The 23,146-nt window shown below is 38.5% G+C and overlaps 1 protein-coding gene across 5 annotated transcripts in view; it reads left to right on the forward strand.

The window, feature by feature from the left end:
- The first annotated feature begins 6,198 nt into the window (after positions 1-6,198).
- LOC106933383 (vitamin D receptor) overlaps positions 6,199-23,146 on the forward strand; it is a 36,521-nt gene continuing 19,573 nt past the window's right edge. Inside the window, exons 1-3 of one of the 5 annotated variants that reach the window (XM_088005496.1) lie at positions 6,199-6,300; positions 11,574-11,646; positions 14,706-15,436. The gene's annotated coding sequence lies outside the window, so the exon portion shown is untranslated. The other 4 variants (XM_088005494.1, XM_015012594.2, XM_015012593.2 and 1 more) reach the window with 4 other exon arrangements.

Consider the following 23,146-nt stretch of genomic DNA (forward strand, 5'->3'; position numbering starts at 1 on the left):
CTGCATCTTCCGCATCACACGTTGTGACGCAGCTGCTGCAGCCCGAGGTTCCACACATGTGGCGGATTGTGGGCATGTTTATAGCCACAGTGAGCCTCCGTGTTTACATCACCGAGTAATATTGATCCGAGGGGACTTAAAACTGCTGACTCTCTCCACTTCCATCAGATCGATCAGTGTGTTTCCTTTTCGACCTTGTTATTTCCTGTATCCCACTGTCATCCTCTTTTGCTTCATCCTGTCATCAGAGATGTTTTGCGCAGGCTTGAAACTGTTTTTTTTAATTTTTTTTTTTACATGCATTTGTGAAAATGCTTAAGAAAATTTTATCTCCAGCAGGTCATTCATTTGGTAACATTCTCTAACAGGCTCTGAGGCTCTGAGTAAAGACATCTGAATGCACATGCATCGCACACTTTTCAGATTTTATCCATATAGATATATTGAGAACCATGTGTCCTCGTCTCCTTTACAATTCCACTCTACTTTTTTATTGATGGGTTACATGAAACGTATGTGGCAGTTTAGGCGTAACATGACAAGGTGTAGACAAGTTCAAGGGTTATTGGGCACTGTTGCAATGCACTGCATGCTCTGATTTCCTGTCTTCCTAGTATCCCGATTGCTGCAGAGGCATTTTCAGACTGGCTTTGTGCTGCACAGCGGACTGAGGTGAGATCAGTAAGAACCAACACATGCTTTAGTTTGAAGTGAAATGTTGGATAACGAGAGAGCAGAAAGTGCTCATCTTCACCAGTAGCGACCTGCTTGTCAACAAGTCAAGCGCTGAGTTGCAGATAGTGGTGCTAAGATGGTCCCTGATGGTGAAGGGGATTTGTCAATGCTTGGTTGTTGGCCTACAACATTCTCAGCTGGACAGTAGTTGCTCCTTTTGCCAAAGACAGATAGAAAGAGGCATAGAGAGAGAGATGCCTCACTGAGCTAAGATGATAGCGATTTAACACTCAATACAAAGTGCAGATCACTCAGGGGAAGTGAGTCTGTGTGGGTCTTGGCCAGAGGCCTGAGGCATCTCATGATGACAGATATAAGTAGAACAGGGTGGCAGTCCCTCACGCAGGATATCCTGAGTTTCATAGGCATACCATACATTCATGTTACGTCACCAGACAGAAAAGGCAAAAAGTCCATTAAGAGGTTTCCCAGCCAATCATCACATTCCCTCCAAGTCTCAACAAAGATGCCTTTGGGTGCGTTCAGAATCGGATGCTCTTTGAAGCACTGAATCCTGAAGAAAGACTTGAAATCTTTTTTTTTTTTTTTTTTTAAAGCAGATACATGTGACATGCAGCTGTACTAACTGAGGTGGCTAATTGTCTTCAGACCACCACAAAGCTGCCTGTCCATCTCAGGTTTTATTACTTTCCTGCTTAGCTGGAAAAACACTTTTTTCACAGCATTATCCAGAACAAAAGAGCCCTTGTCCTTGTTCAGATTTTGAAAACATTACAAATCACAAACAATAATTGAAACTTTGGAGTTTCATGTGGCAGACTAACACAAAGGAGAGCTTAGCTAGAAAGTGGCTTCTTGCCACTTTTCCATTAAGGCTGGATTTAAGGTGCACATGACTAGATTTTACCTCCTGAACTGTGATTATTTGCAGCTCCTCCAGAGTTGCTATGGACCTATTTTCTGCTCCTTTAAAAAGAATAACGCTTATATGGTATGTCCTCCTGGTCTTGTACTTGTGGCACTCTCCTCATTTTTCAAATGCTTGGATAGTTCAGTAATATGTTGAAAACTTGGGATATTGCTTTTGTAACCTTATATGGCTTTTAGCTTCTATTTAGTTTTCTCTGTTTGGTCTTTGTGTTGTTATTTGTTCACTAATCTTCTCTGGGAAATCTAGTTTACGTCCTGCTCATTTTCCATTCACTTTAAAATTATGCATCACTTTGCATCACTGGAGTTTGTGGTTGTAATTTGAGAAAATGTGGAGAGGAGTGAATATTTTAGCAAGGCAATTTTTCTTACGGTAACGTCTTATTTGTTTTGCTCGTTCGTTTATATCTGAAATTCTTTAGTTTGTATGGTATAAGTATGGTACTTTAAATACAAATCTTCTAATGGGTAGTTTTAACATGAAAACCGACATATTTTAGTTGATGTTTGTGCATCATGTACTGTTGTTTTACACCACAGTAAAAACATGCAGTTAAATCCGCCTGTCAGTAGATTGTGTTTTCACTGGGAGCTTCGTTACTCTGTCAGTTATTTATGTCTTTGCGCCATTGCCACAAATACTGACTCCCATACTTTTAGTGGGTCAGCCGTTTCTGATTTATGATTTCCACTCTCTTGGTTTCCAAAGAGCAGGCCAGCACACTGTGAAAGACTGGAGCATCTGAGGACACAAAATGGCTGGGCCAGGATGCATGTCTGACATGCGTGCTGTGGAGCCAAAATAATCCCCCCCGCCCCCCTTCCCATCCACTCCCCCTTTTAGGAGAACGGCTTGATCCAGAGTTGGTGCCAGACTTGGACAAAGGCCAAGCCACAGGACAAGAATCGACTCCCCACAAACATGAGCATTACACTCACACAGTTCACTATGAGCTTTTTGCACATGAATGAACAGTTAAAAAAAAAAAGCATTTTGAGACATGTTGAAGGTGCTGGCAGCTTCAGAACATGCTACGTCTGAGGCGCAGATAGAATGTAAAGCTGGCGTAAACAAGTCTGTAGCTGACAGTGAACTTTGCACATGTGTCCTTGGGGTTTATGGTGTGAGGCTAATTGTTGAGTAGTCTGTGCTCTTTGTCCAAACCAGCGGGTACAAAACGCATAACTGTCTAATGTGGAATAGACTAGAATAGTGAGGGAATGTTAGTTGTAAAAATTCTTGCCATTTTGGAGGAAAAACTCTGCTAGAAAGGGATTTGGAGAGCAAAAAAACAGAAGAGCTGATTTGCGCTGTGGCTCTTAAAGCTCTCTGTGCAAAGACAAATAGAGAGATGCTGCACATTTCATGAGCTAAGGTAGCTTGTCTGTGAGTTTTAATGCAGTTTATTGTCAGTTAATTGACTGCAACTCGTGTTTTATTGCATCCAAACTCCCTCAGGTGCTAAATTTGTAATTTGTATAAGAGTATGCAGCATTGAAAAAATTGTTTGTATAAAATTGCATTTTTCTTTCAAAACACAAAGCGGTAAAGACATATAGTACGTCTCAACGTTGCGTCCGTATTCTATTCAGCTCTTGTTTTTGTGCTCTTTTGGGCGTGCACAGTTTAGACTGGCCTCCCTCGCATGTCCCCCTCCCCTCCTTATCTGGGGTCTTTATGGTGTTTACACTTTAGATGCACATCTGACCTTCACCTTCTCAGGCCCCCTTCACTGACCTTACTGCCACACACATGGAAGCCCTGTTATATTGTAAAATGGGGGGAGAAAATGTTGCAGAGACCCATAGTTGGTAAAGCTGGCTTTGCTTTTTACACCACCTCCACTCCTAGTTCAGGTAAACAAAATGCTGCATTTTAGGTAATGCATACTGTGTTGTAAAATGCATGCATATTTGTAGGTGTGCAGAGGGAAATAGAGTGGATTTTCTTTGATTTAAAAAAAAAAAATCTTAATTTAGTATGTATGCTTTTAAGAGAGTTTCTTTACATGAAACAACAATATAGATTTGAGAATTATGCCAAGAAAAAAAGTAACACAGTTAAGGGATGTTTCAACTTTCAGTTTTGTCATGCTCATTAATACAGTGGTAATTTACTCATGGCGAGTGAACAGGTCACACTGTGGATGGGTCATTCATGAATCGGAAGGAGCTTTGGCCAAGCTTGCTCAAAAGCCACACCCCATTTACACCCACGCCAAGCAGCCAGCACTTAAGGTAATTAATCTTTATGCTTTTGGCTTCTGCTGAAATCCCTTTCTGCCTGCAATAAAAAAGATCTGAAGTAGCTGAAAAGAAAAAAAATACACACAAACCAAATGACCAAAACCTGCAACATTTTCAGACACAATATATCAGTATGCTCTGGGTTTCATGAGAAATAAAGTTCTCTCTCAAAAATAAGAGTGCACACACCTCCAAATTGTACACATACAGCTGGATGCTGAAGGACTGAAGGATGATGTGTTTTTTTTTTTCAAACAGGAGTCTAAATTCTAAGTTGTCTTGCTGTCAGAGAAAACCTGGCATGGTACTCAGTGTTGAGGAAAGAGGATGACAAAAAGAAGGAGGAAGAAAAGGAAAAGCACAAGATGTGCTTGAAAGGGTTTATGATGCAACTACATAGTATTTGCATTATTGTGACCCATTAAAACCAAATTGAGACTTTAGGACCTTGGTGTGATCAATGAAGATTTGGGATTTTTGTTGCATTATTCACTCTGGGTGCGCTCACTAAGATATGAGCTCAGAGCATAGCACCGGGTTAAAATTATTATGAATGCTCCGTGGTGAGCAGTTCTCTGTATAGAAAACCAACTAATATGCATTCCCTCACACTCCAGATTAATTGATGAAAGTGGTATTTGTGTTTTCTCTTCACCAGAAAGACTGAAACTAGTGGTGAAGATGTAGAAACCTCTCTTATAACCTGGCAAAATCCCCTGATGGTATAACTACTATGATAACACTGTGGTTGACTGCGGTTGAAAAGGACACTATTTGGAAAGTCAAACAGGTCCTTCATGATAAAACTAGGTTTCCCTACTAATTTTCCATCTTTGTGAAAAGCTTTAATGGCAACCCATTTTAGGTGTTTTACTTTCAGCTGTATTTCTTTTCAGTTTGTAGCCAAAGAGCAAATGATTTGTGAACTTGCTTGGAGGGCCAGACCAGGGCATACTGGGAAAGTGGACTGATTTTAGGTTCTTTTGAGATCTCTATAAATTTCCAGACATATATGCTCTACAACCCTCTTCCTGAAGGCCTCAGACAGATGTTTAAATCTTAGCATAGTTAAACTCTCATGTTAGCAGTAAGGAGCACTTCAAACTAAATGTCTAAGATTCAGACAGGGGAACCCTTTTTTCAGAATTCAAATCCTTTGCTCTTTGTCTAATGTGCCCATTGGTCATTTTAAGCATTCCTCTCTCAATGACTGAAAAACTGGAGAGGTTGTATGTTCTTTAGCTTTGTTCTGTTGTTTATATCACTTGATTCATATTGCTTAAACCATGTGCCAAAATATGTTATAGACTGTATCCAAATATGTAAGAAAGAGTCCAGGCTGTCAGTTCTCTAATACCACTTAATTTTAAACAGTAAAAGTCACTAATTAATTTGCAAACCATGTTTTTAGCTGTACTTCCGACACACACAAAGACCTAATAGTGCAACACTGGCACCCCCACTGAATCTTGATCGCTTCATTTGCACCATGATCAAGCGCCTATGCGCACACACACCCACCCACTCACACACACACACACACACATACAAGCTTACACCCTCATTTTAGCCATAGCATATATCCGAGATGCGAATAAAAGCGATGTGTAACCAAACCCCATAGGGTGGCGAGAAAACGCTTTTGATATCATTTAAATCACAGCTATACAGCCTTTTCTCATGCTAAGCAAATGCATAGCAGCATCGCCATGCGACTGAATCGCCTGGATCCAGCCTACCACCGTACTGCGGAGAAGACACACCTCTACAATATGCACGCCTCGTTGCACACATCTAAAACTGTCAAAAAAGAAAGAAAAACGTTTATAAAGCATTAGATAAAACTTGTGAACCTCGGCATCTCTGGTGCCTAAAGTTTCAACTGCGTGATATCAGTTGCTACTGCAATAGGGTTTTCTGAATTTCCAAAGCGGATGCAAATGGAAACAAAGACACTCCGCTCTGCTGCATCTGAATGCACACAGACTGATTGAAACTGTTTATTTCGACCTACAAAGCAGCAGTACCGCTGGCAGCGTGAGCACGGTAATCCGCGCTTTAGGTCTGTCACTGATTCAGAGATCAGCGGTGTACCCATGTTGCTTTAAACCTCACGCGGTCAAAGTTGTTTACCTCTTCGTTACCTCTGACGTAAAGACACACCCCTGTTTGACGGGGAGGCGCTTTATGTTACGAGCACCTGATCCGACCAATCAAATGGGAGCTTGACAACAAACTCCACCAACCAAAAAACAGGACGCACATCAAGCCGGGCTATGATTGGCTATCGTAGACGCCGAGGGGGGAAATCCCTTTTTCCCCAGTAGAGAGCGAAAGGAGGAGGGGCGGTGCATAACAAAAAGTAATGGCTATCTATTTGGGTCCAGTAGAAGGAGGATTAGCCTATTTCTTGTCGGACTGCTGCAGGTGCGCTCAAGTTTTCTGTGTGTTTGCCTGGTAGCTACCTGTTAGCTGTGTTTTTCGGTTGGGAGTTAGCGACTCGCGCTCAGAGAGCGGCTAATTATCCGGCCGAAGTCTCCAAGTACACTTCGCTGCAGCCTGCGGAAAGGGGCGGTGACGGACCACTGTCAGTCTCATACCTTATATGGAAATTGGACTATTACATTCCGGAAATGAAGGGGGCGCCAGTGACACCATTTCCTGTACCAGCCGTGTTTTAATAATTATAATAATAATAACGCATTTTATTTCACAACGCCTTTCAAAACACCCAAAAACACTTTTAACATTTAAAATTAATTACTAATTAGGAAATGACATACCACGTGTTACGTTATGTTAGTGACGTGGTATGTCAGTCACGTGGTATGTCAGTCACGTGGTATGTCAGTCACGTGGTATGTCAGTCACGTGGTATGTCCGCTTTTTTATCTTTATTAAATCTTTTTTTCGGATGTTAAAATTACATTAGTAACAAACAATCTACAATAAACAATAATAAGGAAATGAAGGGTGCGCCGTGTTTTCATAATTATAATAATAACGCATTTTATTTGACTACCCCTTTCAAAACTTACACTTTCAAAACTTTTCAAAACACCCAATAACACTTTTAACATTTAAAATTAATTACAAATTAAACGTTAAGGAAATGAGATACGTTATATATTACGTTTATTAAATCTTTCTTTTCGGATGTTAAAATTATATTAACAAACAATCTAAAAGAAGGAATCATGGAGATGTATTTATCTATCTTTACACCCTAACTATCCCAAACAAAAGTCATAAAACAAATTAAATTAATATTTTAGAGACAAATGTACATTACATTAAGAACACATCTATCCATTCCATTAATTATTATACACATATAGCGGGGTGGTGAGAGCTGCTGATGGACCCTGGACACATCGCCAGTCCATCCATAAACAAATACTTGCTGGTGTTGAAATTCAAATAATAGTTTTAGATGTTGTGAATGGTATTCTTAAAATAAATAAGTTAAAATCTAATATACAATGTCCTTTTCATTATTTCATAAGGACTAGATGGAAAAGAGGTTTGGTCAACAATTTTGGCCAACCTGGTCCGTTCATTCACAATTCTGTTTATTTGCCAAATATTTTTCTTATTATTCATATCTTGAATATAATTCACTAACAAATTAAATGACTTTTGAACTTCTAACAAGCTCAACTGTTATTGTTTACCATAATGTCTTAACCAGTAAACTGGTTGGTGTCCCACTATTCCATTTAGAAATTACAAATCTATTCTAATTGCAATCAATTTATAAACTGCGCTCCAAAGACCTTAAATATGCAATTGTTGCAGAACCCAGTGATTCATTTAAAACTTTAAATTCAGCTTCAACCTGGAAAGACTCACACAGAAAGTAGGTTTTAGAAATTTTATTTGATAAGAAATAATCTTCGGACCCGGCCGTAGACGCTGCGCTGGTCACCGCCAGAGAGAATGATCTGCTGTTCAGGAGTTATTTTTTTCTATATGAAAACCTTTTTTTAATAAATTCACTGGATACATAAATTAAACCTGTGTAAATTGTAACTATAACTGTCTTCATCTCACCTGATCACGGCGCCGGTCTTATCTCCTCCACCCTTCAGAAACTCCGGCTTGATGTGCAACTGCTCCTCACCTGAGCTTCCATCACTTCCACCTGATCTCTACTTTTGCTCAGCTTACCTTTAATCTTATGTTTGGATTATAACTTTGTAACTAAACAATGTTTCTGTATGTGCTTGCTTTATTATAAAACAGTTCATTCTGACTGTTAAAACAAGCAGAAACATTTGTGTTTCTGTTTGTGCCGTATGTCAGGTTTGTAAATGAAATTTGTATTGATTCCAGTCATTGTTGAAAAAGTATAGGAAACATTGTATTTACACATATAAAATATTGAAAATTATGAACTTAGCATGTATTTTAAATTGTTAAATCAAGGTTATCCAAATACTAAACAACACTGTTACAATATATTTACAACCATTTTATTGGCTCTACTCTACAACAAAATACAGCCACAATGTAACTGTGTGGAAATGACACCATTTCTATAAAAACTAAATAATTTCAATCAAATGAGTTACAACAAAAGTAACATTCAAAAATGTACATAATATTTTATTAACATATTTCAAAAACAAATGACTGAACAAGAAAAAAGGCAAATGTGCTTCATCATAAAAAAAAAAGAAAAAAAAACTAATATCTTCCTTGCATTTAGGGTATTTTCTTTTAACACTGAAACATAAGTTGTCAACCAGGATGTTGAGGGTAGTTTCAGACAGAGGTCCTTCTGAGTCTGTGGCGCGTGGACAAAAGCGTAATGATTGAATGTGTTCACACTCAAAAGGCAAAATCCCACTTCGCTTGGCAAATTGTGCATTCACATTACACCTGTCAAGCTCACACTCTGATCTGTGAAATTGTGACCAGGTGTTTTTGATTACATCTATAGGTTTTGATGGACCACAAAAGGATTTCTGAACAGCAAAAACACATTTTTTTGCATCCACACACTGACTCCTTAAATGATGATTTTGTGAAATCAGCTCCACTTTTTCATGGTGTTTTCTTTTCAAATGAATACGAAGATTCTTTTTTCTCAGGCGCAGATTGCACATTTCACATGTAATCATATCTTCTGAGCGGACAGGCGCCTGTGTAGCCTGGATGTCTGTAGCTGCTGGACGGACAGGCGCCTGTGTAGCCTGGATGTCTGTAGCTGCTGGACGGACAGGCGCCTGTGTAGCCTGGATGTCTGTAGCTGCTGGACGGACAGGCGCCTGTGTAGCCTGGATGTCTGTAGCTGGTAGGTGGACAGGTGGCTGGGCTGCTGCACAGCTGGACACCATGTGAAAAGTCATTCTGTGATTAACCAAATGATTAACAAACCTGTCCCTTCTGTCAATGGTGGAAAAACAGTAAGGACAATGGAAGTGAGTGGTGTCTCTACATGGTAGGCCACATCTGAAGATATGGAATTCTGCAGTAACAAAAAGAAATGAGTAAAATTTTAAAAAAGCATTTATATACATTGCAGATATGTTTAAACAAGATGTGATTCATTATCCCTCAGAACAGGGAGAATGAATCCCTGTTTTTCTTAGTAGCCTCATAGCTACTACAATAAAAGTAGTAGCTATTAAATACACAATTGATTGGTAGAAAAAAAGCCATGTTTGAATTAATCACTGTACATTCCTTAACATTGTTACTGTTTTGTAGGATTTAACAATTAATGGCTTCCAGATAACAAATATATATTCTGCAAAAAATGAATTTAAATTTTAGAAGTGATATTGCTCAATCTGCCATGGGCAGAGATTAACTAATCAGATTAACTCAATTACTCTGTAATTTTGACAAAAAAATAAATAATTAGGACCATTTTTCAAAATGTTATACTCTTACATGCAACATAATGTGAGTAACTTCACTGAATGAAGAACACATTTTAATACACAAAAAATTTAAACACGATACACAGATAAAAGTTGTTTATGTTAGGTTTCCTCTAACCTTAATTTGTTGTCTTGTATTAAAATGTTTCCTTTTTGGTTTTAAAATACCTAACAGTGCACATAACTTCATTTTTATTAATGTCTGCTTAAATAAATGGGTAATATTACATTGCACGTTATAATCAGTAAAACAGTACTTAATAATAGCCATTTCACAAAATACTTTGTTACTTTTAAATGTGTAGTTTGCTGCACAGTTACTAAAAATACATTGAAATACATTGAAAATACCCAGAGATGTACTCATCTCTGGGTACTATGATGGCAGCTGATAGCTTATAAAGAAAGCTGTTAGTTTATAAAAAATATTAGACTTTCCAGAAATTGAACATTGGTGTACAAAAACATATTTTAAAAAATATTAACCTTAAAAAATAAAATAAAATAAAAACACGAGAGAACTGATAAGTGTGTAAAAAAAAACATTCATTAGTGTATTTTTCCATACCGTTATGTTGAACCACAGCAGTTCTTGCAATGTGGTTCTTAACCTTGTAAGACTCATCCGCACTGTATGAGCAAAGGGGACAGTAGTACTTGTTGTTCATGCAGTACGGAACAATTTTAGCTCCGATCCCAGTGTTACAAATTGATACGTGCATCTGTGAAATTTAAATAAAAAAACAAATTTTGAGCATAAAATACATTTTTCAATTATACATTTTCTACTTTTAGATTTTTATCTAACGGTGGCCTGCACGAAATAATTAGCTATGCTACATGCTAAAATTAGCCTTCCCGAACTACGAATTTCACTCGTTTACAGCTGTCAATTATATTTTCTAACTAATCTAGAAAAGCGTATTGATTTACTCTGTAAAAAAAGATTTAATACGGTAGAAAGTACCTTTTGCTGACTTCCTGGTTTTTGCATTGTGGATCGCGTGGCAAATGTCAGTGGCGAAACCTCTCAAACTTCTTACACCGCTTCTTTAAGGTATTTATACTAGTGACTGTGAAAATAGCGCCCCCTTCATTTCCGGAATGTAATAGTCCAATTTCCATATAAGGTATGAGACTGACAGTGGTCCGTCACCGCCCCTTTCCGCAGGCTGCAGCGAAGACCCTCTCGAAGTCTCAGCCGCGTTGAGGGTTAAAGCAGGCAGCTAGCCACGCTAATGCTAGCTACTACAACCCACCCCGTGTGTGTTTGCGAGTGTATGTGTGCCAGCGTCTGGAAGGGCGTACTAGTTTGACGTATTCTGCCCGAAGTCTTTTCTACATTTCTTGAAGTATACCGTACGTAGCGTGGACGTGGTTTTTCCTTTTCGTAAGCGGCACAATATGAAGGGGGGCACGCATTGCAAAAGCACAAAGACGACGAACCACAACTAAAGAGGATTAAAAAGCTGCACGGTCTTCATGGGGAAAAGTTGAGCTGAGGTATGAAACTCGCAGGCACTGAAGGAATACTCAAGTCGTGGTTTGAATGATTGTGATTTTTCTCTTTACTCGCCCCCATAGCTTACGAGGAACATGTGTCCAAGAGTTTTTTTTTTTTTTTTTTTTTTTTTTTAATCAGTGTGTTTACCTACGCAGTTGCCTGATCGCCGTAAGATCACTTCAGAGTGTGTATGTTACTGTTGAAAATAGTTCAGTGTTACATAAACAGAGCGACTGCAGGTCAGGTCCGAGGGTAAAAGCACACTCGGTGACTTGCAACATACCATTTTGCTTTTTACCAAACAGGATTAACAACCTGGGAAAACCGAAGAGAGGCTTCGAGACTTAGAAACAGCGCGAGGACATGCTAAAACCCCAGGTGAGACATGTTGTTTCTCCTTTTGCTTTCTTCAAGTCTTACTAAAATGGACATGCGGGTTGCAACACTGTGAGAACGTTTTAAGTGTGTGTATTCGACGTGTCTTAGTTATGCTGAATTTTTCATACCTTATCACGGCAAAGAAAACTAACTAGAATTAGATTATAAAACGAAGCGGAAGGCATTTGATAACAAACGACGACGCACTTAAAAAAAACAACTCTAATGAGCTAAATAAGGTGAAGACGTTCGCCAATTGAAGCCTCGATTTCCTACCAACGCATTGCCATTTCTATCCTTTCGTATTTGCAAACGAGTCCATTTCGTACTTATGTGCTTAATTCATTATATGTTACTAAATTTCCTGTTGTGGGAGCCAGATATTATGGTAATGATTCTTGTGGTATGCTCAACTCAACTCTAATGTGTTATTGAGTTTTATTGTACATCATATGACAACTTACTGCTATTTTAATTTGTTTTGGTTCTGATCCCTGTGTTGGACAGTTGTCTTATGACAGATTATGACTTGAAGAAGCCCAAATAATTCTACATGACCTCCTGCTGGTTGGTTTTATTTATTGGGGTCTTATGAACACATTTTCTAACAATCAGCTTTGAGGTAAAAGTCTGCTTTCATTTTCAAATTTTAAAGCAAGTACAACTTGGTTAATTGTTTCAAAATTGTCCCATGGTACATAACTTAAATTCTGAGCCCTAAAGTCTGGTGTGTGAAGGCAAAATTTGTGAAGATATGAAATGGTTAAGGAACTAAATGAAAAGCAACCAAAACGCACTATTAAGCTATAAAAAAGGCAACACTGGTTTGAAAGGTCATGGAAACACTAGAGTAGTTGGTATATTAGAAAAAGCTCTAAAAGAGTTGCATCTGAAAACAAGAAAGAGCAACATGGCTGTTGGTTCTTTTTGAGCTCTGCATGAGGATTCATTTGTTCATATTTACTTTGAAATGTCTGTTATATCTACTAAGTGCCACACAGGAAGCTGAAATTCTAGTCATATTTGTGCCACAATTTTAGCACCAAGGCTTTAGAGAAAGGCATAAATAGTTGAAAAAGTTTTGATACAGGTTTTAAATCAAAAATAACAAACTGTTGTAAAATGATATTAAATGCACCAAAAGTGCACTGAGACTATAGATGGAACATACTTTAAGAAAAGGAAAAATGGGGATTTTTTTTTTGTGTGTGCAAAATTTCCCAAAACCTAAAAGATGGGTTATGTAGTGTCACTCCCTGAAGATAAAGGACAAAGCCATTATTGTCTTGTAATTTCCAGACTTAACTAAAGATTTACTAATCAAATAAGAAGCTTATTTGTAGCTCGAATCAAAACAAACATCTCTGATTTGATTTTACATATACTCTCTGTAAAGATATATATATTTTTTCCTTCTTTCTGGTGTCACTTTTTGTACCAATATATTGTATAAAATGATTTCCTTGCCTTTCTCACTGGCCTCTCTAGGGTTGATTGAGAAGAAAGTGACATTTAAGCCAGAGTCACAGACCAAACGCACTTTGCTGTTTGCAATCACTTTATCAGTCACGGAGAATCCTGCCACTGTTTATTATGATGAATAATCAATATCTGCTGCAAGCCTTTTGTTGTTTTTATTTGAGATACCGACAACTCCACAGTCCACTCTTAGCTGCTCTCTAGTTAGAAAGTAAATGTGAAAGGATTAAATATGACTAATGGCAGCAGGAGGATTTTCCTTTGCTCATTTCAAGCTGATTAGTTTGTTTTGTTGCATTTAAAGAAGGCAGTTCATCAACTGATCCCCTGATTTAGGGAATGTTTTCCCACTCCAAACTATTTAGGCACTGTTGGATAACTTGGAATGTTATGAACATATTATAAAATATTGTGACCTGAGTGTGACTTTTAAGTCACATAAATTAAGTGTGAACTTGAACTGCCTTGTTGCTGAAATGTGCTATGCAAATAAACTTGCCTTGACTTAAACAAATAGTTGGTTTAAACTAGGGTGACCATTAAAACTGAATTCAGCACCAAGCGGTTGCTGGAGTACAGGTCATTTTCTTTTATCAGTTTGAGATAAACCTTTACTGAGATGACATAACGGGGGACCCTGTACTTTTGAATCAAGTTGTAGCAGATTGTTTACAGATCAGTGTGCCGCTGGAGATGGTACAACCTATAGGAACTCTTAAACACTCCTCCAACTGCCTACTTCTGTTTTCTTTTTTTTTACTGTAGTCAGTTGCTTCATTCTACATGTGACCGTATAGAGAGTATGACGCTACTTAACTGTAAAGACCCTGTGTAATCTGCTTACGTGCATGTGTGTAGTTTTCCACATTTGTTCAGTTCCTTTGAAACTAACGACGTGTTAAGTTCTTCCTAATGTCTTTGTGTTTTCAATTACTTTCTGTGGTTAAATGCTTCTGGCTAGAATAAATTAAACAGGGCCCATACGTTTTCACAGAGGTTCAAGTTATGCTGAAAATATTCTCAGAGAGCAAACAGGGCAGTTCATTTATGTTATGGAATTATTTAATTTCAATTTTGTGTAATCAAACATGTGAAGTACAGATAAACCCACAACAATTTATTCCCCTGACAAGGGTGGGTGATGACGAGAAGTAGAGATCATAAGAAAAAGTAATTAAAAATGGATAAAACGTACTCCTTTTTTTCTTTTTATAAATGCCTTTCTTATTACCTAACAGAAACAAAAGTGTTGGATCAAAAACAAAGTAATTTCAAATCTAACTCTTGCAGGGGTGTAAATAATTTGTGTCCTAAATGTATAATTATATATAGTTTGTTTTTTATGAATAGTATGTTCTGAATAAGAGTTGGTGTTTTATGGAGGGTTACATAACTTTTGGACTAAGTGCTTTTGCACCCACCTGCCACATGTCCACGTCTGTCTGTCGGGGTCTGTGTGCTGAACTCGGCGTGTTATAAAATGTGCGTTCTTTGTCATATTCGGCATTGACATAAAAGGGACTTTTTGGTGTGTGTGTTTGAGCGGGCCTCTCCCTGCCTTGTCTCTTTCCCCTCTCCAGAGTCCAGCAAGGGGCCCAGCACAAAGGGGGCAGCCTGCCGTTACTGCCTCCCCTCTCCCTTTGCTGGCCAGCAGTGGAGCCTGGGTGTTTGAACGTTGTGGGGGGTGGGGAGGGGGCTGCAGAGACCATAGGGCTGGACACGGGACATGATGACCCCCCCCGCTCCCCTCCTACCCTTTCCCCACCACCTCTTCCACCCCAGTTTAGCCCATCCTGTGTGGGGCACAGGTCACCTTGTCATGTGCTATTACTGCTGCTGTAACATGCTCCCTGTGATCGTAGGAAAAGAGCATAAGATAGAATCGTGGAGGCTGCAGGAGGGAGAATGAGAGGCAAGTGAGGAGACAGGACTGGACTAGTCTGCTCAGCCAGTTGTTTAGCTGCATTACTGACTTGTTTTGTGTACGTTGTTGTTCAATTCACATAGTCTCTTTTTGTCTGTCGTTCTCAGACAACAGTCCTTTGTGCATTTTTTTAAGGACATTAGTGCAGCGCAGAATCCTATCAAATGTACTTGTATCTGTTCCTCATATTGTTTGAAATGTATGTATAATTTTCTTTTCTGTTTTTTTTTTTTCCTGTTTCTATTATTGTGGTCTCATGTGTGGTACTGTGTGTGTGAATCGAAAGGCCATGCGTTTCCATTGTTGGCCAGTTCTCTCCATAACCTGGGCCGTTCCAGATCAGATGTGTTTCAGGTCTCTGCTGTACTCATAGCGACCCAGTTTGAGGTATGCAGTAAAACACATCGCCTTATGTTTCTCCCTCTGATTCTCTTGTTTTCTTTTTTTCCCTCCATTTCCACATTTATGTTTTTCTCTGTTTTTTTTATGTGTGGTTTTTTCCCCTTTAAATGAGAAAATGTTTGACTGCACGCAACAATTTCAAAACAATTTGTGGGATTGCATCATGTGGTGTAGATTAAAGATGCTTATTGGATTGTCATTTTGGGCCCCCTTCTTTCATTCAGTTGTCCATTTATTCCTCTCTGTTGCTATAGGTCTGGATGGGATCCTGAATTTGACTCTAACGTGTTGGGATGTGGTCTGTAGGCTCATTGCTGACATTCTTAGGATGTGATGCCAGAGTTTTTTTTTATTTTATTTCCCTCTTTCCCCTTGCTCTTCTGTGTTTTTTACACTATGCTGATTTGTTCCCTCTGCTCACTTTTTGATATCCTTTTCTCTCTATGTTCATGTTTCATTTTAGCGCATGTGCTGTAATTAGGTTTGTTTGATGGTGGGTGTGGATTCCCATAGGGTTTTTTAATCCTTTAGTATTGATTTTGATTGAAACTTATCTATCCTATTAGCAGCTCTGTCTTTTTTTGCAGCTTAAATATCCATGTTTCTTCTGTGTTCCACTTATGAAGATCCTAATTCTTTTGGCTCCAGTCTCTTGCCATGGTCTGCATTGGTACTAACGTGTACTTTAAAATCTTAGTTGTTGCCATTATTGCAGCAGGAGATCACTGATTTGCTTTTTAGTAGCTGGAGAAGATAGTAATTTTCATGATTACTGCTTGCTTTATTCAAATACATCTCTCTTGTGGTTTCTTAGGCTTTATATCACTTGTGGTTGCAAAATTATTTGTATCCTGTAAACTTTTTTGCATTTCTGTCAGTATTCAAGAAGTAAATTCACTCTGATTTATTGGGATTTGATGCGATAGGCTGACAAAAACTAGGACACTGCACTGAAGGAAAATTTTGCATGGATTTAACAAGTTTTTTTTGTTGTTTTTTTTTACAAAAAAAAGTCTGAAAAGTGCCATGTTTATTCATATGTCTAGGGTTATTGCTCTCCTGAAAGGTTAGGTTTCTCACGAGGTTCTAAAGTATTTTGAAGCCTCATAACATGTTTTTTTCATTAGATGCTTCCTATCAAATTTGACCACCTTCTGTTTCCTAACCGATGAACCAGAAACCCACAGCATGATTCTGCTACCACCACCTTTCACCATGGGGATTTGAAGTGATGTGTGGATTTCTTTAAGACAGTTTTCATAATGGCCATAAATGTTAGTTTAATCTCTCACATTTCTAGTTGTAAATCTTAATCAGGCTTAATTCAGCAATGGCAGTCAAATACATTGCATTCTATTCAATAGAATTCATGAAACACATCAGGAAACCCCAAGTTCTCTGTTCAATATATTAAAGTTTATTGCTGTAATGTGGACAAAATGTGGAAAAAGTTCAAGTGGTTTGAATACTTTTCACAAAGCTTTTTACAAAACACAGCAAAAATGTCATATAATTAGTGGCAGCACAATTAGCTAATCTCACAGGACTCCAGATGGCGTGAGAAATTCACACTAAATGGAGTTACATGGGAGTGTGGTCACTTCCTATGAGTGTGATGCAGATTTCGGTGGGACACCCCCTAAACACGATGGATTTCTATCATTGTGTCTAATACTCTTTTATTATTATTAGGCCTTTATGTTGTGCAACACTATACATTCTAGCGTTAAGCAGAATGTGTTGGAGTGCCATTTCTTCAGCTTAGACCTGTGAGGCTTTATTATAAGCGTTTGCATAATTTCAGATGTGACAGCATGAAATAAAATGAGGAAAAGATGAGTCAGCATGCAAAGCTGCACTTGTTCTTCCAGAGTTAATCGGTTGGGGTAGCAGAAGAGGAAACTCCCTATCCTTTCCTTCACGGACTTGGCCAGAATTGGGGTTGCGTCTTTACTTTACAGCTTTCACCACCCAGTTAAAATGATATGCTGCAGTTAGTTTGTGGTGCGTTGCATACTTGCAGCAGGCCTCTTTGCTCACTCATCGGCCGCTGCTGCTGATGCTCTCAGACCTTGAAACACGTCTTCGCTTTTGCTTTTTCTTTATAGCTTTCTAGATTGTTTCTTTGAATGATTTTTAAATTGGTGATATTTATTCCATACAGGCTATTGGTTACTTCTTGACTTTCACATGGAACAAATGTTCTGTTGTACTATTGAAAATGTATTATTTAATATTAGATTTAGCGCGTCGAGATATATCAGTGAACAAGACATATATGTTTGAAGAACATCCATGAGTTCAATGAAAATGTTCAGTTAATGCATTTATTTCAAATAACATTAAATATATTCAGTTTCAAGCATTTAAAAAAAAGTTTAATTTTTTTGATTATGCTTTTTTGGTTAAAAGTTATTTAATTAAAATGGACTCAACCTTTGAATCACAAGTTAATTTATTTACCGTTTAACTTTATATAGCTGACGTCAATTATGAGTTTGACCTTTCAAAGAAAATCCAAAGAAGACCATCTCCAGCCATTTATTTTCTTAACTCTATTTTCACATATAGTTTGCAAGTTTTATGTCACATATTTAAGCAGCTGACTGCAGACTCTACCAGAGCAGTTAGCCTGGCTAATTAATCAGTTAATATCAGGTTGGTAGACAGTTGAAATCCAATATATTGTCTGACATTAAAACAGACAAAACTTTTCCTGATCACCAAAATAATTCCTTTACTAAATGCCAGAATTATTTAAGTTTTTCTGTTTTATTGGTTTTTAAGCTCGAGACTTTTATCATGCCTTTTTTAGTTTCTGAAAAAGCCCACAATATAGTGTTCTGCCTTTATTAGCTTCTGATTAGCTCACAACATTTCACATTTGAGTTGAAAAGAAGCACCCATATAAAAATATTTTTGTACAACACCTCAGACACATTGTGCCTTTGTCTGAAATTATTAGCAAATCAAAAGAAATCAGCCAAGGTATCAGGAAGAGAACGGTGAACCTCGACAGGTTTTGGTTTATATACTGGGTACAATTTCCAGATGCCTGAAGGTGTTACTTCCTTCTGTTCAAACATGTTCCAGTTTAATCACCATGGGAATGTCCAACCATTATTCTGTACCTCAAAGATGAGTGTTATTTCTAAATATATCAGTTTAAGTCCCAGCACTAAAGCAAAAGACCTTGCAAAATCCTGATACGGTTGTTATCTGTTATGAGACGAGACATGCACCAAAATGGGCTAAGAGGGGAATCAGAACAAGCCATTAAGTCAAAAACGACATCAAAAGCCAGATCTCTGTTTGCAAATTCAGTCAGCGACAACTTCATTTTTGGATAAGTGTGCTGTGATCTGATGAAGCTAGAATTGAAGTGTGTCGCCATGCAGTAATGACCGTCGGTATATTAGGAGGCAAAAGATGGAAGCTTAAAAGCCAGAGAACATTTTATGAGGGTGCTTTTCCTGCAGCATCCTGACTGGTGCACAATTGGATGGCATCATGAAGAAAAAAACATGATGTCTATTATCATGTGAAGGACTTCAGAAAACCCTCATCACAGTCCCACTGAAATCCTGTAGGAAAAGCTGAAAAAGTGTGTCCAAGGAAGACGGTTTTCAAACCTGAGACAGTTACACCAGTTCTGTCAAAGGTCTACTGTAAGAAGCTTATAGGTGGATATCCAAAACATTTGACCCATGCTGTTGAAGCTGTTAGGTCTGCTGTAAATGAACGGCCCCCTCCCTCGGATAGCATGCTTCATTTGGGCAGGTGTGAAAGCGTATCTGACTCTGGCGGGGACCAATAAACCGGCTTTGGGCTGCTGAAAACGTGGGCCTCTTTTCGCTTGTAAATGAACCCTGATGTGGTTTGCTTTCAGTGGGAATGCAACTGGACCTTTGAACAAACCAAAAACAGGAGGGAACTTCACTTTTACCTGGGACTTGCATATGTGATCTGAAAACCTTTAAATCCTTGCTCAGTGGATCTGTAAGAAGAGCAGCACTTTGGAGTTTTCAATTCCCAACTTTTACTTTCTGCCTTATTTATGCAAAGCAACATGCTTGAAAGCTTCTTACCTCACCTGCTGCTCTCAAAAGCCAGCCTCTTGTGCTTGCGCCCCAAATGAGCAGCCTTTGTAACTGCATGACATTACCCAGGTGATTTGTCCCATTTTCACTGTGAAAGTGAAAATGGTCTACATTTCCACAGCCAATCAGCGTACATGGAGTGTCCTGGTGTGAAAGGATCCTTAAAGACAATTCTACCAAATCATTAGGATGCATCTAAACCTCTGAATTCGCAGACAACTGTAAAAAAAACATCAACTCATTATTCTAGCGTTTACCAAATGGAAATAACTGGTAGTGTTAGCTGACTGAAAATGTGAAACTTTATTTCCATTTAATGTCAGATAATGTGTGTTTTTATATGTAAACTAGGCACCATGTTTTGTCCATATGTTGGATACTCGAATAGTGACAGCCCCTCCTGTACACCTACCTGTGTGAAGTAGCGAGTGCCTGTGATGACTGTTTGCTGTGGTTTTGTCAAACTATCAAACCAACTTGGCGACTTGAATGCGTGGAATGGAGAGGAGCATTTGATCTTTTTCATTGGTTTCACAACTACTTGTGGCGTAATGGTGTGTAATCCTGTACATCAGCGCAACACTATCAGTGTCTCCCTGAGTAGATTATCTCTCACTGGGTGAGCCGAATGATTAAAGGTGTGCAGGTCATAATCATTTACCTCTAACATAGTGATCCCACAGATGTTCCAAAAGAGCTGCATTTACATCGAAATATTCATTTTCTCACACGTACAGAGAGCAGGAGGCCTAGTTACACTGATCAGTCCACATAAACAGCATGTGACTACCAAATCTGCCGTTTGATTTTCAACTGTGACAGAAGAGGACCAGCAGAGGTAAATCATATTAGAAATGCAATTCCCACATGAACATCAAATTGCTTTCTTTCCCCTCCTGATCCTTCTTGAGATGATGAGCTGTCAGAGATTGGACTATTTATATTTAGCCAGTAACTGAAGCAGCTTTTGATGGTGTATTTTTAGCCCGCTTTTGAAATGATCAGAAACATGCTGTTTGTGTTGATCGTCGTCTTTTGGTCGCTGCTCCTCGTTAAATTTTCCACAAATGGCAGAAGGGTACAGTGGGGTTGTAGCGACACAGGAGGTCACTCTGACAGAGGTCGCTCCTCTACTACATAAACAAATACTCATCCATCTGCGTTCATCCCATTGTTGTAATTATGTCGTTAATATGACTTCACTCACAAAACATATCATACAGAAGGATGAGTTTGGAACCACACTTCTCAAAATGTACAGTTGCATAAATTGTTACTTTGACCAAAACAAAGTTGTGTATCCAAAACCTAACCCCATTTACTGGGAAGTTTCCTAGGGCTAGGCTTACCCTGCTACTCTTAAGGCCGTGGTTGAAATATTCCACTGAGACATGTGACCCTCCTCAGCTTGTACATGACCAGTTATTGCTGATTCCTTGCAAGTAAACATAGGTGGCGTCTAAGTCTATTATGTTGTCAGTGTCTTATAGAAGACAGAAAGTAAAACATCCAAATATTTTAAACCAGGTATTACAGGGTGGTGGGTCTAGTGACGTTTGTCAAGGAGGGACATATTTTAGCTCTTTATTCTGTGATTTGGTTTCAAATTTAACCTGTTGGTCTCAGGTTGTCATTCACAATGACAGGGGTGTCAAACTCCAGTCCTCAAGGGCCGCTGTCCTGCAGTGTTTAGATGTGCCACAGGTAAAAAACAGTGGAATGAAATGGCTTAATTACCTCCTCCCTGTGTAGATCGGTTCTCCTGAGCCTTGCTAATGACCTAATTATTCTTTTCAGGTGTGGTGCAGCAGAGGCACATCTAAAAGTTGCAGGACAGAGGCCCTTGAGGACTGGAGTTTGACACCCCTGTCACGAGAGGACCCAAATTTGGGTCCTCTAGTGACAGACAGGTTAATTTATTTAAAACTGGCATTGTGGGATGCTGCATTTTATTGAATCAAAGCAGAGGATTTGTAAAAAAAACCCAGATTGCAGCCCAAAGCTAATTTCCATCTGAGTTAAACATGTTAACTGTGTTGCTTTTCAAGGCTTGTTATTGATGATTTACAGTCTCTCCAATTGTGATGAATAAAAAACCCCCAAACAAATCAGACTAGAAAGTAAACGTGGTTTTCATTCCAGTTTGAATTTGTTAACCAAGACGTTATTTACTTGTTGCAGGGATTAGCAAATGGTTCCTACCCCGTTTTTTTCCCCCAGGTGTTCCCCCCATGAAAAGATTTAAAAAGCTAGAAAGCCAGGCCTCTGAGAGCAAAAACATGTGGATTAAAAGTCGATGTTAATTAACTTTTACGATTTTTTTAAAAAGCACTGTATGTGCACATGCTCACTGGAGTTACGTGAAGGATTTTTTTTTTTTTTTCTCCAATGCCACACCGTAGGTGTTGCAGGGGTGCACACTTTCACAGAGAGCAGGCACTAAAGCAAATATAATTTATTTTATCCATTTGGTGGATGCTATACACTGGGCCTTACCTTTCATCTGGTTACTATACAACTTGCAACAAAATTACTTTCTATCTCTATAAGCAGCCTTGTGCACTGGCGGATGAATCAAAATGAAACTAAAACTCCAAATGCTGGTCTGGAAATCATTTCACTGTCGAGAATCCTATTTACCGCAAGCTTAACAGTGTGCTGACGTTTTTGTTCTCCCAGTTACTTGCCCGCCAGTCGAATGTAATTTGGACAATCTAAGGTTTACTGACCTTAGATTCAGCAGCACACAATTTTGACAATAATTGTGCAAGTGTACTGTTATGTTTCTTGCCTTCTTTGATTTAAAATGTGCAGAAGCTCTTTAGGTGCTTTGTTCATAACTATGTTTTTAAAGTAGACAGAGTGGCAAGTTATGAAATTACTCATCTGTACTGTAACCACTGTAGAGACAAGAGGACCTTCTTCAAAAAGCTTGTGCGTCATGACAGAAATGAAAATGGCAGAGCCGTCTTTAAAATGAGTGTTCACTTGGTTAAGATTTTTACATATTTCTTCTAATACAAGTCAGGTGTGCGAGATAAGCTACCTTCAGAGTGTCATTCTGTGAATGTGAACGCACCCATCACATCCTGTTTGAGCTGATTGGATGTCGTGATGAGGATCATAACAAAAACCACGTGTGTTGGTCTTAATCTCTGCTCTGGTTCTTGGCTGAACAGCAAAGACTCAGTGGATTGTCAGGAGAATAAAAGTACCTTGTATTATTGTCACTCTTTAAAAAAAAACAACCTTTATCAGTTAATAGGATTTTGCACAAAAACAAAATCAAAAAATTCTGCAAATGCTGTAGTTTGCTAATTACCAGTATATGCACAACTCACGCTGTTACTGTTCTTAATTGTCATATAATATGATACTACATACAATAAAATGGAAGGAATATTTGGAAACATTACCAGTCAGTTATTTGATTGTGCTTAATAGCGTTTCAATAATATGTGAATCAGTCGAGTGAGAGCTTGTTTCGAAGCTGGAAAAAAAAAGAGTTTTATTCTGCTTTCCCTTTGGAAGACCGGAATGAGTATACATTTAGTCTAATAAGCTGTTGCATTATTTAGAGCGCTCTCAATTCTTC

This window comes from Poecilia mexicana, unplaced genomic scaffold (genome assembly GCF_051168715.1).
Source record: "Poecilia mexicana isolate PSO_F unplaced genomic scaffold, ASM5116871v1 scaffold_5, whole genome shotgun sequence".
NCBI classification, from domain to species: domain Eukaryota; kingdom Metazoa; phylum Chordata; class Actinopteri; order Cyprinodontiformes; family Poeciliidae; genus Poecilia; species Poecilia mexicana.